This window comes from Adiantum capillus-veneris, chromosome 16, assembly GCF_014529385.1.
Source record: "Adiantum capillus-veneris isolate H3 chromosome 16, ASM1452938v2, whole genome shotgun sequence".
Lineage (NCBI taxonomy): Eukaryota > Viridiplantae > Streptophyta > Polypodiopsida > Polypodiales > Pteridaceae > Adiantum > Adiantum capillus-veneris.
This window is the reverse complement of record NC_140946.1, coordinates 53,783,311-53,795,253: the sequence shown is the minus strand read 5'-3', so window position 1 is coordinate 53,795,253 and position 11,943 is coordinate 53,783,311.

Here is an 11,943-nt window from a genome sequence, read left to right as displayed (position 1 = left end):
AAGGACAGGTTCTTGGCTGGTCTTTGGGAGAATATACGTTGGAGAGTGGAGCTAAAGAAGCCTAGGACATATGAAGATGCACTAGAGGTAGCAAGGAACAAAGATTGGAATCTGAGAAGAATGAGTCAGCTAGGAGTAGAGTCTTTACCCAAGAGGTTTGAGTTTCAGTATATGGATTCTTTGCAAGGTCGCATGCCACGGGCTCATCATGAACCAATGGTTTTTGTTACTCCTCAGGTTATGCTAGCGATGGCCACTACATCAGTGCAAGATGATGGGCTAAGGCAAGACATGAGGCAAGTGGTATATTTAATGAAGAATCTCAACCTAAACATGCTAGGTAATGTGGAAAATAATCGAGGTCATGTGAGGTTTGTAAATCAGCTAGGAGGTGAAGGAAAACCTAGGAATGGTGTTGGACAAAGCAATGGTAGGGTCTAGAGGTAGACGCCCACGTGTTATAATTGTGGAGAGTTGGGCCACACCAGCGCGCAATGTGATAAACCACCAAGGATGGAGGGAGACATGCATCCATTGCCAAGACAGTGCTAACTAGGTCAAATGATTATGGAATTGAAATTAAGGGAGAAGAAGGAACCAGTGGATTAACCCAAGAGGAAAAAGGAAATACAAAAGTGATAAGTGTGGTCACCTTGGAGAAGGCAGCAAAGCTGGAGGATACATTAGTGATGCCTATTGGGAAGAGGACCACACAGGATAAGGAAGGAAGAAGTGCCCCAGGTCCTAGTAAGAAGAAAGGAAAGAGCCATGAAGACGAGGATGTCAAGGCCAAGAGAAAAAGAAGGGCTCGTCGCAAGTTTCATGTTTCAAATTTTCCACTAGGGGATGGGCAGTTAAGCTATGACTTGAAGGAGGATCTGACAAGCAGAAAAGTAGATGTTACTTTTGGGCAGCTTATAGAGATCGTGTCTAAGCTAAAGCGACAGTGGAAGAGGATGGTTAACCCAATGGAGAAAGAACCAGAGAGAGGTTCAGTGAAGGTATTGGTGATGGATGAGCTACCATACATTTGCCCAATGGTAGATGTGTGGCACAAAATAAAAAAATTGGGACAAGATTATGTTGATGGTTGAGTCCAAATATGTGTCATAACACACTCATGCGTGGAGAAGATGGGTCCTACAATGACTGGGGTGTCAGGATTTTGGTTTAGATTGACAAAGCATCAAAAAGTAAAATGTTTGGGTCCCGTAAGGAGCTTAGAAGTGGAGGCATATGATGTAAAGGCAGTGGTTGATATTCATGTGATGCCAGCGGGGTTGGGAGCATATCCTATTATACTGAGTGGACCATGGTTACGTGCAGTGGGAGCTGTTAAAGATTGGAGACGTGGTACAATTAACCTCTATGGAAAGACGGGTGCCAAGAAGCTATATAATATGGACACAAGGAAACTATTGGAGGAACTTTATGAAGATGAGGATGAGTCTAGTGATGAAGACTATTTCACAGTGTCTGACGAGGACAATGATAGTACTACCAGCAGTGATGATGATGTTGATGTTGCATTTTTTCTAATGGACAAAGAAATCCATGAGTCTGATTTAGTTGCATTTGCAAATGATATTGAAGATGAAAGTGAAGGGCCTTATGAAGTGATTGAAGGGTTGATGCAAACCAAGGTTGAATTGTCAAAGAAGTAGGAATTGATGACACAAATGATCAGTGGAGACCTCTCAGCTATGGAGAAGGAGATATATTTTCACATGCTGGCTAGTTTTCTTGATTTGTTCATTACTTCATATGAAGAGATTAGAGGATTCAAAGGAGAAGAGATGCATATAGAGCTAAAGGAAGGTGCTAAGCTAGTGTGGCAAAGGTTAAGAAGGATGGGTCAAGAGCAGATGGAAGCCTAGGTGGACAAGTTATTGAAGGTATGGTTCATAGTCCTAGTGGAGACCACGGAATTGGTGATCTAGTAGTAGTCAGCCCAAAGAAGGATGGAAAGTGGAGGATTTGTGTAGATTTTAAACCCTTAGACACATCCACCAAGAAGAACCCATACCCTCTTCCATTCATTGATCAGATCTTGGATTCGGTGGTAGGTTATGAGAGGTACATTGTGTGATGGTTTTTCAGTCTATTTTCAATTGAAGATTGCTCTTTAAGAGAGAACATAGACAACTTTCATTACGCCATGGGTTGTTACTGATACATGGTATTGCCATTTGGGTTGTCAAATGGACCATCCTTCTATCAAGAGAGAGCAAATTGGGTATTGGCACCATTCATTGGTAGTTGTGTTAAAGATTTTATGGACAACTTTTGTGTCTACAACAATAGGGCTGAACACCATGAGAAGCTGCAGATGGTATTGGCTTGATATGGTGAATGTGGAGGACATCTAAACCCAAAGAAATGTCATCTAGCATAGTGAAGGGTGAAGTTATTGGGCCATATGGTGTCAGAAAATGGCATTGAGGCTGATCCAGACAAGGTTAAGTCTATTATTCTTCTTCCATCACCTAAGAGTACAAAGCAATTGGAAAACTTTATACACAAAGTGAAGTACATGGCACACTTTATTCCATTGTCTTCACAGCTCCTTTATCAATTACAACAAGTGGCAAAGCATGATCCATTGTAATGAGATCACAAATGTGAAGAAGTGTTTTAAGAGGTGAAAGAGGTGTTAGGGGGGCTGTCAGCTATGCAGACTCCTGATTGGGAGCAAGTGTTTTATGTAAATCCATTAGTAGGGGATGATGACATTGGAGCCATACTATTGCAAAAGGGGAAGGGCAGCCATTATATGAGGCCAGTGTATTGTGCAAGCTGAGTGAAGTTGATAGCAGAAAGAAAATTGTTGGCTAGTGATGGCCAGTGTAATATTTTCTTGTCGATAATTTCGTCATTACTTGCTACCACGACCTTTTGTTTTGTTAATGAGTTATGCCTTTTAGACTCAGTTAATTAATGGCACTAACATGCCAAATGTGGTCAAGAAATGGGTAATGACCTGCAAGAGTTTGAGTTCTCTTTTTTAGTGGAAGACATTACAAGAGCTACCCTAGTTGATTTGTTGACTTACAAGGAGAATCCCCTTCTTGTTAAGGAAGAGGTGGTGAAAAGGGTAGTTGAAGAAGTGTCACAAATCAGCAATGCACATGTGTTGTTCTTTGATGTCTCATACAGAAAGAGCCATGATGCGGCTTCAGGGGGTACATCACCTTACAATCCAGAGGGGAAGCTATTATGCAAGAGAGGGTCCAAATTGGATTCTCATACTAACAATGAGGCTGAATATGCTATGTTGGAAGCCAGATTACACATTGGTTTGAAGCATGGGATTAGAAGGTTGAGCATAAAAGGTGATGCCTTGTTAGTTGTGAAGCAAGTGTTGGGTGTGTGGATGAGCAAGAACACCTCATTGAAGGAAATGTGTTCAAAATTAAAGGCTTGTTAAAAAAGTTTGAAGCATGGAGCATCAGGCACATTGAATGTGCTCTAAATGGAGAGGCACATGAAGCATCTCAAAGCATGATTGGGCATTAGGAGAAATATGAACCTTGCATGGGCCTTGTAAGGAATCCTAATTTTTAGGGATTAAGGCTAATGTTGTGTAGGGTTAAGGGGACAAGGGCATTCAAGAAGCTAGTTTTGAGTAGACTTTTCTAGCCTTTTTTTAGACACATGTAGGATGTGGACCTAGGAGGTCACTTTCTCTCTCTAGCTTTTGGAAAGTGGCCACATCAGCAAAAACGTGGGTCACTAAGAGCCAAAATTTGACTTTTTTTCAAAAAAGTTATTTTTACTTATTTTTGACTTAAAATTCCCTCCTAACATATATACACATCAAAAAATCAATTTTTGACATTTTTTTAAACCTACAAACACTAAAAGTCCACTTTTTTTTTAAAAAAAATCCCCCCCAAAAAAAAAACCTTTGTTCTCTCCTCCTCCTTCCTCCTCTCTCCCTCTCCTCTCCCTCCCTACCCCCTTCTCTCCTCTTCCTCCCCTCTCTCTCCCTCTCCCCCCTCTGCCCCCTTCTCTCCTCCCATGTTCCTCTCCTCTCCCTCCCTACCCCCTTCTCTCCTCCTCCTCCCCTCTCTCTCCCTCTCCCCCTCTACCTCCTTCTCTCCTCCCATGTTCCTCCCTCTCCTTCCCCCCTCTTTCTTTTCATTCTTTGCTTCCTCACGCAACAACTGCCATGGTGCTCACGGACATCACAAATCGTATCCCTCCACCACCATGTACTCCGCACAACAAAAGTGTACATATTACTTGTCCACGGTATTTGCACCGAAGGCCGCACGTGAGGGTGAGCAGAGGTCATCCCAAGATCGTCATACTGTCGGTGAGACGAATGTGTATGGTTCTTCAATATCTTGGGAGGGGATAAGTAGGCTTGTTAGGCTATTGCAATTGGTTGTGTATGGGTGCAGGTGCTTCTTTGCATTCGTGGATGCACGAATGTCAAGATCTTCAGCTCAAAACAGTGGCATTACAAGAAACAGTGGGTGCAGGTTAGAGAGGTCAAGTGTCACCACTTTTCCTCTAAAACAGCCTTCTTTGTTACATCTTGCAGGTAGGTGCTTCAAATCCATCCTTATTAGAGGTGGGTAATCTCATCCTAATGCAAGAATGGCTCAAGGAACTAGAATAACATGAAGCTTTTACGGTGGCACAAAGATTTCCTCAAGCAATGTGGCTCCCACTACACCAAAAATCACTATGCTAACATGGAGAGATCCCTAGTAGGACAATACAACAACTTTTCATCAGCAGCACACCCTTTCCTAACATGAGGGCACCCCCACCAGAGATATTTTTATATGATAGTTCATCCCATGAGCATACCATGTCATGGAATGGATGTAAGAACTATGACTGCACTACCCCTTGGAAGTTGTTCACGAATGTATGTTAATCAAAGTTAATGAGAAGAAGTTTGGACTTTTTTGTTTGTTGATGTGTAAGAGCACTCTTGGTCTACCATATTTTAGATTGTTTGATAAGTTAAATAAGATTTGTAGTCATTTAAAGTGTCTTTTTTTTTTTGGTAAGATTGTACATGAGAAGACATGATAAAGTACAAGAGATCTTGACGGAATAAACCTCAATGAGATTCCCACCATGCACTTGTGACACCATACCTCTCCTTGAACCCTTTGACTTCTATCGTTGTGGGGAGTCTAATGGGGGGCTATTTTCAAATTTTTAGCATAACTTTTTTTTGAAGGAAATTTTGGTTATTCTAAAGTTTATACACAGTCTAGGAGTTCATTCTGATTATTTTTCTTCAGTTTCAAATTTTGACCGAGTACACTCCTTGGAAGCCACTTTTGAAGGTGTTAGGGTGAGATTTTGGGAAAGTTTTGTATGTAGGAAATACAGTCCTTAACACAATAAAAAACAATGGTTCTTTGAGTATTTTCAGATTCCATGGTTTTAATGCTCGTTGGAGCCCGTAGATTAAGAAAAAAGTAAAAAATGTATGTTTTACATCATTTTTAAATAAATTGTCAACTTGCATGTTGATTTCTGGAGAATGCGAGCAAGATATGATTTTTTCTCATCACATGATGGTCGAAGAATGCGATGAGATGAACAAATTCATGTGAGACAAGCCCAGACAGATTCGGAGCCGATTGAAATCTAGAAGCTAATGAAAACAACCGAAAAGTTCAACACTTATAAAAAAAAAAAAAAAAAAAAAAACGTAACATTTGAATCATGGCCATGCATCAAAAATATGCTCACACGGTGAAGGAGGTGCTTCAAAGCTATGGAAATCAGTATAAAATGCAAGCAATAGCGTTGGAGGCTATTCAGGAAGTTGTAGAGGCTCACATCATTTCAGATGACTTTGCAATGACAAAATGATTAAGAGTTGTGTCTACTATCTCCATAGTCATTTGGCTTTTCGGTTTATCCATGTGTTTTAAGTTAAGTGGTTTTGGCGATGAAGAGTTAAATTTAAATCAAATATTAACATTTTTGCCATCCTAAGGGGCAAACAAAGCTAGAAAATGCAAAAAAAAAGGTGGCCACAAGGGCGCGCAGATGGCCCATCCAGCAGTTTTGGATGGCTCATCTGCGCGCCTTGTGGCCACCCTTTTTTTTGCATTTTCTAGCTTTGTTTGCCCCTTAGGATAGCAAAAATGTTAATAGCTGATGAAACCAGATGTTTATGTAGCATGAGACTAGATTTTTATATTGTCCAATGTGATTTGGCCTTTTGGTGCAGGGAACTAGTAAGTTGAGTCGAAGGAAGACATAATGTGCTTGAAAAGTTAAATTTTACATTCATCTCACCTTTTCCAAGGTCCTGGAGTGCAACAATAGCCTAATTATGCAAAAAAAAGGGTGGCCACAAGGGCGCGTAGATGGCCCATCCAACAGTTTTGGATGGCTCACCTGCGCGCCCTTGTGGCCACCCTTTTTTTTGCATTATATGGCCTTGTCTGCCCCTTATAATAGCAAGAATGTTAATATTTGATGAAACCAGATGTTTATGCAGCATGAGACTAGATTTTTATACTGTCCAATGTGATTTGCCCTTTTGGTGTAGGGAACTAGTAAGTTGAGTTGAAGGAAGGCATAATGTGCTTGAAAAGTTCAATTTTAGGTTCATCTCATCTTTTCCAGGGTTCTGGAGTGCAGCAATAGCCTAATTATGCAAAAAAAGGGTGGCCACAAGGGCCCACATATGGCCCATCCAGCAGTTTTGGATGGCTCACTACACGCGCTTGTGGCCACCCCTTTTTTTGCATTATATGGCCTTGTCTGCACCCCAGGATACCAATTTTTTTTAAGATTAAGTGAAAGAAAATCTTTATGCAACATGACAGTACAAATTCCACTTCTTTTCACTCAAATGTAATTAGAGCTCCCCCCCCTTTCTTTGTGTTCAAAGGTCCGGAGCATTCACTATGTAAAATTTTCCTATATCACGTGCGTTCACTAGAATGGATTAAAAGTACCCCTTATAGGACTTATCTACACATGTTTCTGCAACTTTACAAGAATATAAAATCCCTTCTGTTGAACACATGTGCTATGTTACATATACTTTAGTGAACTCCCCATGTCAACGGCCTCACAAATCCTGTGCACTAAACATTAAACACTAGAAATCGACCAAACAAGGAGCCAATTTTTACTTCCTTGTGTCCACCTAGTGTTCTTGTGAAACATTGCTAATGATATATATTCAACATCCCCAAATGAGGACATCGTGACAAAGTTTATGATCCACTTTAATAAGAATAACCATTAATGATTAAACTGAAATCAAAATATTGCTTGAATTTCTTCAAGGTGGAGTGATTAAGACTTGCGACTTGAATCATCGTACAGGCAAATCAAAATATCCATAAAAGTAAACAATATTTCTCAGATCTGTATGAAACTTCAGTAATCTAAATTAAATACTCTCACTCAATGCGACACCATTTAACAAAAAAACATATTTATATTGCAGTTATAGAGGAATCCAGTCTCATGAAAAATAATTACAAATGGAGACAATGTTGTTGCTGTTAGGCTTATCTTACAAGTATTTGTCTTCCTCATCTAGAGATTCATATACACTTGAGTATTTGTGTGTCTATGACACTAGGGAAGATAGTAGTACTATATGGATGGCTTCTATGAGAGCTCCTAGAGAGTCCCTATTGGTTCAAGATTCTAAAAAACACCTACTATTCTTATCAAAATCTTTTAACATGGTAGTGAAAGGTTCCTCAAGGAACAAAAATAGAGTGATTTCCATCTCTGCACATGGTTGCTTGCTCATGTCCTCTTAAAACAAGTTGAATCTGTAAGTAAATAAAAGATTATGTGAGCACAAAGTTATAAAGTACAAAATGATATCATTCCAATTATCTAATGACAATTATACGAAGAATAAATTACAAGAAAAATCTTTGACGACTCTCCATAGATAACACAACTTACTTACATTGTGAGACTCAAATCACATGCTACACAACTATAGATGGCACACCAAAGTCATCAACAAAATAGCACCACACAGTGTTATGAGGTGTGAAGCCTAAACACTGAAATCCATAAAGAGGTTAATTCTCTCTAGCATGATAAACTTAAAGATGGAGATGATGTTAAGCTCTGAATGTAAGCTACAAGGGTAGTTTTCTTACCCTATCTTTATGTTGGAGATGAACCCTTGCAATGCCCACGCGATATTCACACCTCCTATTGTTGTGGTATGCAACTCATGTGAGCTCATACTTTTGCCACCTTCGGGAGTAGAGGTTTCCATGTAGTGTGAGTGAATGAAAGTAGGAGTAGAATCTTGTTTCATGTTGTAATGGAGATGAGAGAAGGGAGAGGAGCTAGCTTGGTGTGAAACTATGTGGTGGGTAAGGGGAAGAGATGGAGGAGGAGCTTGCTTGGTGCTACAATGGAGGTGGGAGAAAGCTAGCAGAGAGATAATGATGGACTATAGGGGCTGCATGTGGTTGTTGCAGCAATGGAGAGCTTGGAAAAAGGTTTGTAGAGAGAGAAAAACACTTTTTAGCTATAGAATAGGTTTGGAAAGACTTTGGAGGGTGAAAATGATGTTTTGATTTGTTTTTAAAAAAAAACAATTTTTTGGATTTTTTAGTGCACGTTTTTAACTTTTGAAGGTCAAAAATACTTTTTTGACCATGAAATAGGTTTGGGGACCTTTTAAGGAGGGAAAACTTGAAATTTGAAATTTTTTGAAAATTTAAAATTTTTAGTGTATTTTTGAATCCGGGCCAAAAAGTGGGGGAAAAGAGGTCAAAGTGGTCCCCCCCCCCCTCTTTCCCCTAGCCACCTCCCTTACCTTCTCACTAGGTAAGAGACAATTAAAAGGTGTAAGGCTACCTTGTCCCCCTACTTTTTTGAGGGTAAAGAGTGTGTCCACCACCCTCTTCCTATTGGCTGACCTCTAATTAACCTTAATCCCAAAGGGCCCCTAGAGGGTTCATATTTTTCCTAATGGAAGCTATTTGTGTTAAGGACCAATTTACCTCTTTATCATGGCCGGGAAAGTTTGGCTCAAGAAGAGGAGTTTTTGCTAACAGGAATCATTCCAAAGGACATTCAATAGTCTAAGAAGTATGGTTTTGTGCATAGAGCATCCAAGTACAAACTGATTGGTGATGTCTTGTACATGAAAGGGTGTTGGACGGATACGCCGCGACGGACGTCAGCACAGCGAGAACTCACCTAACATAAATGTCAGCTAAGGACGAAGTTCGACCCGCAGGCGCGTGGAAGCAAGCATAAGGTGTCAACCTACACTCGACCGACTCCTAACTAATTCCTACAGAGGTCTCTACCAATTGTGTAAGTCACAGCCTTCAAGAGTGCATAAGAGGAAACTTCCTACAACGCTTTCTAGAGCCGAACACCCATCAAACAATCTCGAAACACCATAGAACTTGAAGGAGACCCTACTAATACCAATAGGTTGCTCTCCCTAAGTTCTATGAACCAAAACCCCAACCCAAAACATCCGGTGCAAAATCACGTAGGATGTCTGGCCGAAATTTGCAGGTCTTCATTTCCGAAAGTGCCTAATGTATAGCTCTACTCAATGTGAATGCGTGGATATGTTGCAATGCAAAATTGGACAACGTATGCTCACCCAAACACGAGATGAAGCTCGTAGAAGGAGCTCGCAAAACCGGACCGTACGCGCGCAATGTAGGTATCGGTGCATAGCTCTCGTCGGGGGAAACACGCTGCACTTCTCCGCACTTGATTCTGACCACCGGTGCACACGTAGTGTCAAGATGAATCTCACACTCTCTCTCGTACACAGTACGCTCACTCATAGACTTCAGAACTTGTTTTTAAAAATGACAAAAGGTTCTTTCATTAAGGTCAAAAAGTGGTATATATACCTTACAATTCTCAAAACCCTAAAGTTCCAAAATCAACCAATTACTCAATCTAACTATCAAAACTGGGATACAATCTGAAAACTTCTGTAAGTCCCAATATTTACAAGGTGAAAAATCAGGTTTTCCTCAATGAATGAATAATTACAAAAATAATAATCTTCCGAGTAGTTAGTTGCCGTGGGGTGTGTCCAGCTTCTAACACTCCCCCCCTCCTTGCTCATGTCATCCCCGACATGGCCGCTGATCCGCTTCTTCATCGTATGGTCTCGCGCATCTTGATTAGTGATTCGTATCTTGCATGCAGGTTCATCATTGTTGGGTCAAAAATATCTGTGTTTATTGTGAAGAAGCCGGTGTAGAACGCTTCTTCAAAGGCCTGGAGGTGATAGGATGATAGAAACATTATCCTTTGATACATCGCGTGTATCACCTCCTTGGAAGGCTGACTAGACTCGCATCTGTAAGTATCCTGGAAGAAAAATATGCTATCTGTCACCTGGCCTGGCTTGAAAGTTTCAAATACTGCTAAGAGGGTTTTGCAGATTTTCTTCATCATGATGCAAGTAAGGTCGGGTGAGCCAGTGAACAATTTGATGGCGCCCGTTAGGGTTTTCACCATGTATTGAACACTTATTCTCTCACCTGCCTTCAAGCCCGATAGCCTAGGGTAATTCAGCCCAGTGGGTTGGCTCCTTTGCAAGATCTCCTCGGCTTTCCACGTCCTGATCCTTGGTAGAGGACAAAAGATGAGGTTATCTCTGATGTTTTTCGGTGCCTCTACCAAGTGGATTAGGTATTGTGGGTACTTTGTGAGCCAGGCCTTCCTCCATTTTGGCTGAGAATCAACAATTAGCCTGACCCCTTCTGGTTGTGAGGTATCTACGTTGTAAAGTGGTATGGTCAGCTCTTCTCTTATCCGCTTGTTGATGGTGGCTGCTTCATATTTAAGCAATGGATATGGGAGAGAGGGTTGAAGCCATTCGTGCCTGAGGTTGCTGGCGTGAATCTTCTGGATGGTCATGGACTTGAAAACCCTCTGCTCCCACTCCAAGTCTTCCTTTGATGTCTCTCTGATCTCCACCTCTATTGCTTTACGCAAATTTTCTCCCTCTTCCTGTGTTAGGTCCTTTGGCTCTTGAGAGGATCCTTCTAGGATTTTTTCTTGCATAGGCGTGTCCACCGGATCTGCCACATTTTCTAAATCAATGCCTTCATTGGCTGCTGGCCCTGTTCCCTCTTGCTCTCCTGCTTTGTTGTCCTCTCAGCTCCTCAATCTGCTTTAGGACTTTTTGCTTTTTTTATTCATCCGCTTCTCCCATATTTACGAGGAGGTCATTTAATTTGGCGTTTATTCTCTCCGACTCCTTGAGCTTTCTTTTCATACTTTCTACTTCCTCTTGCAGGGCTTTTTGGCCTTCTTCCATCCTTTTTTGTAGGACGATAGACCCTTCTGCCATCACCAATCTTTGCTTTTTCTCTAGAGTCAGCTCCTTCTGAAGTTCTTGCATTTGTTCTTCATAGAGTTGACTCTCCGTAGTGATGTGAGTCGAGCTAGTAGCTCTGACTTTGGCAGGGGATGCCCGTAGCCTCTGGATGGTTTGATCTTTCACTTTGAGCTGGTCCTTGAGCTCAAGGACCTCATCCTGGCTGGCTTCTTGATCTATCTCCGCCTTTTCCTTGGCGTTTCTCATGGCTTCAACTTCTTTAGACTCTTCCGCCAGCTGTAGTGTCAGGTTATCTCTTTCCCTCTCGGCATCTAGCAGTGATTTGCTGAGTTGCTGACATTCTTCTTCAACTCCTTGCATTCTTTTTGCTACTGCTTGATTTTCTTCCTCCATTGCCTGGCATCTTTGCAATGCCCTTGCTAGGCTGGCTTGTAGCTCAGCTTCTCTCTCTTTCTGCCTTTGGCTTTGTCCTTGTAGAGAATCTACTTCCAGCTTTATCTTTATTTCCGTGGCCTTGAGAGCTGCCATCTCACTGGAGGGCGGGTGCAAACCCACTGTATCCGTGGAAATTTCTTTTAGTTCTATTAACCGGATGCCTTGTATTTGTTCTTTAGGCCCTGTGCTTGCCAAGTCGA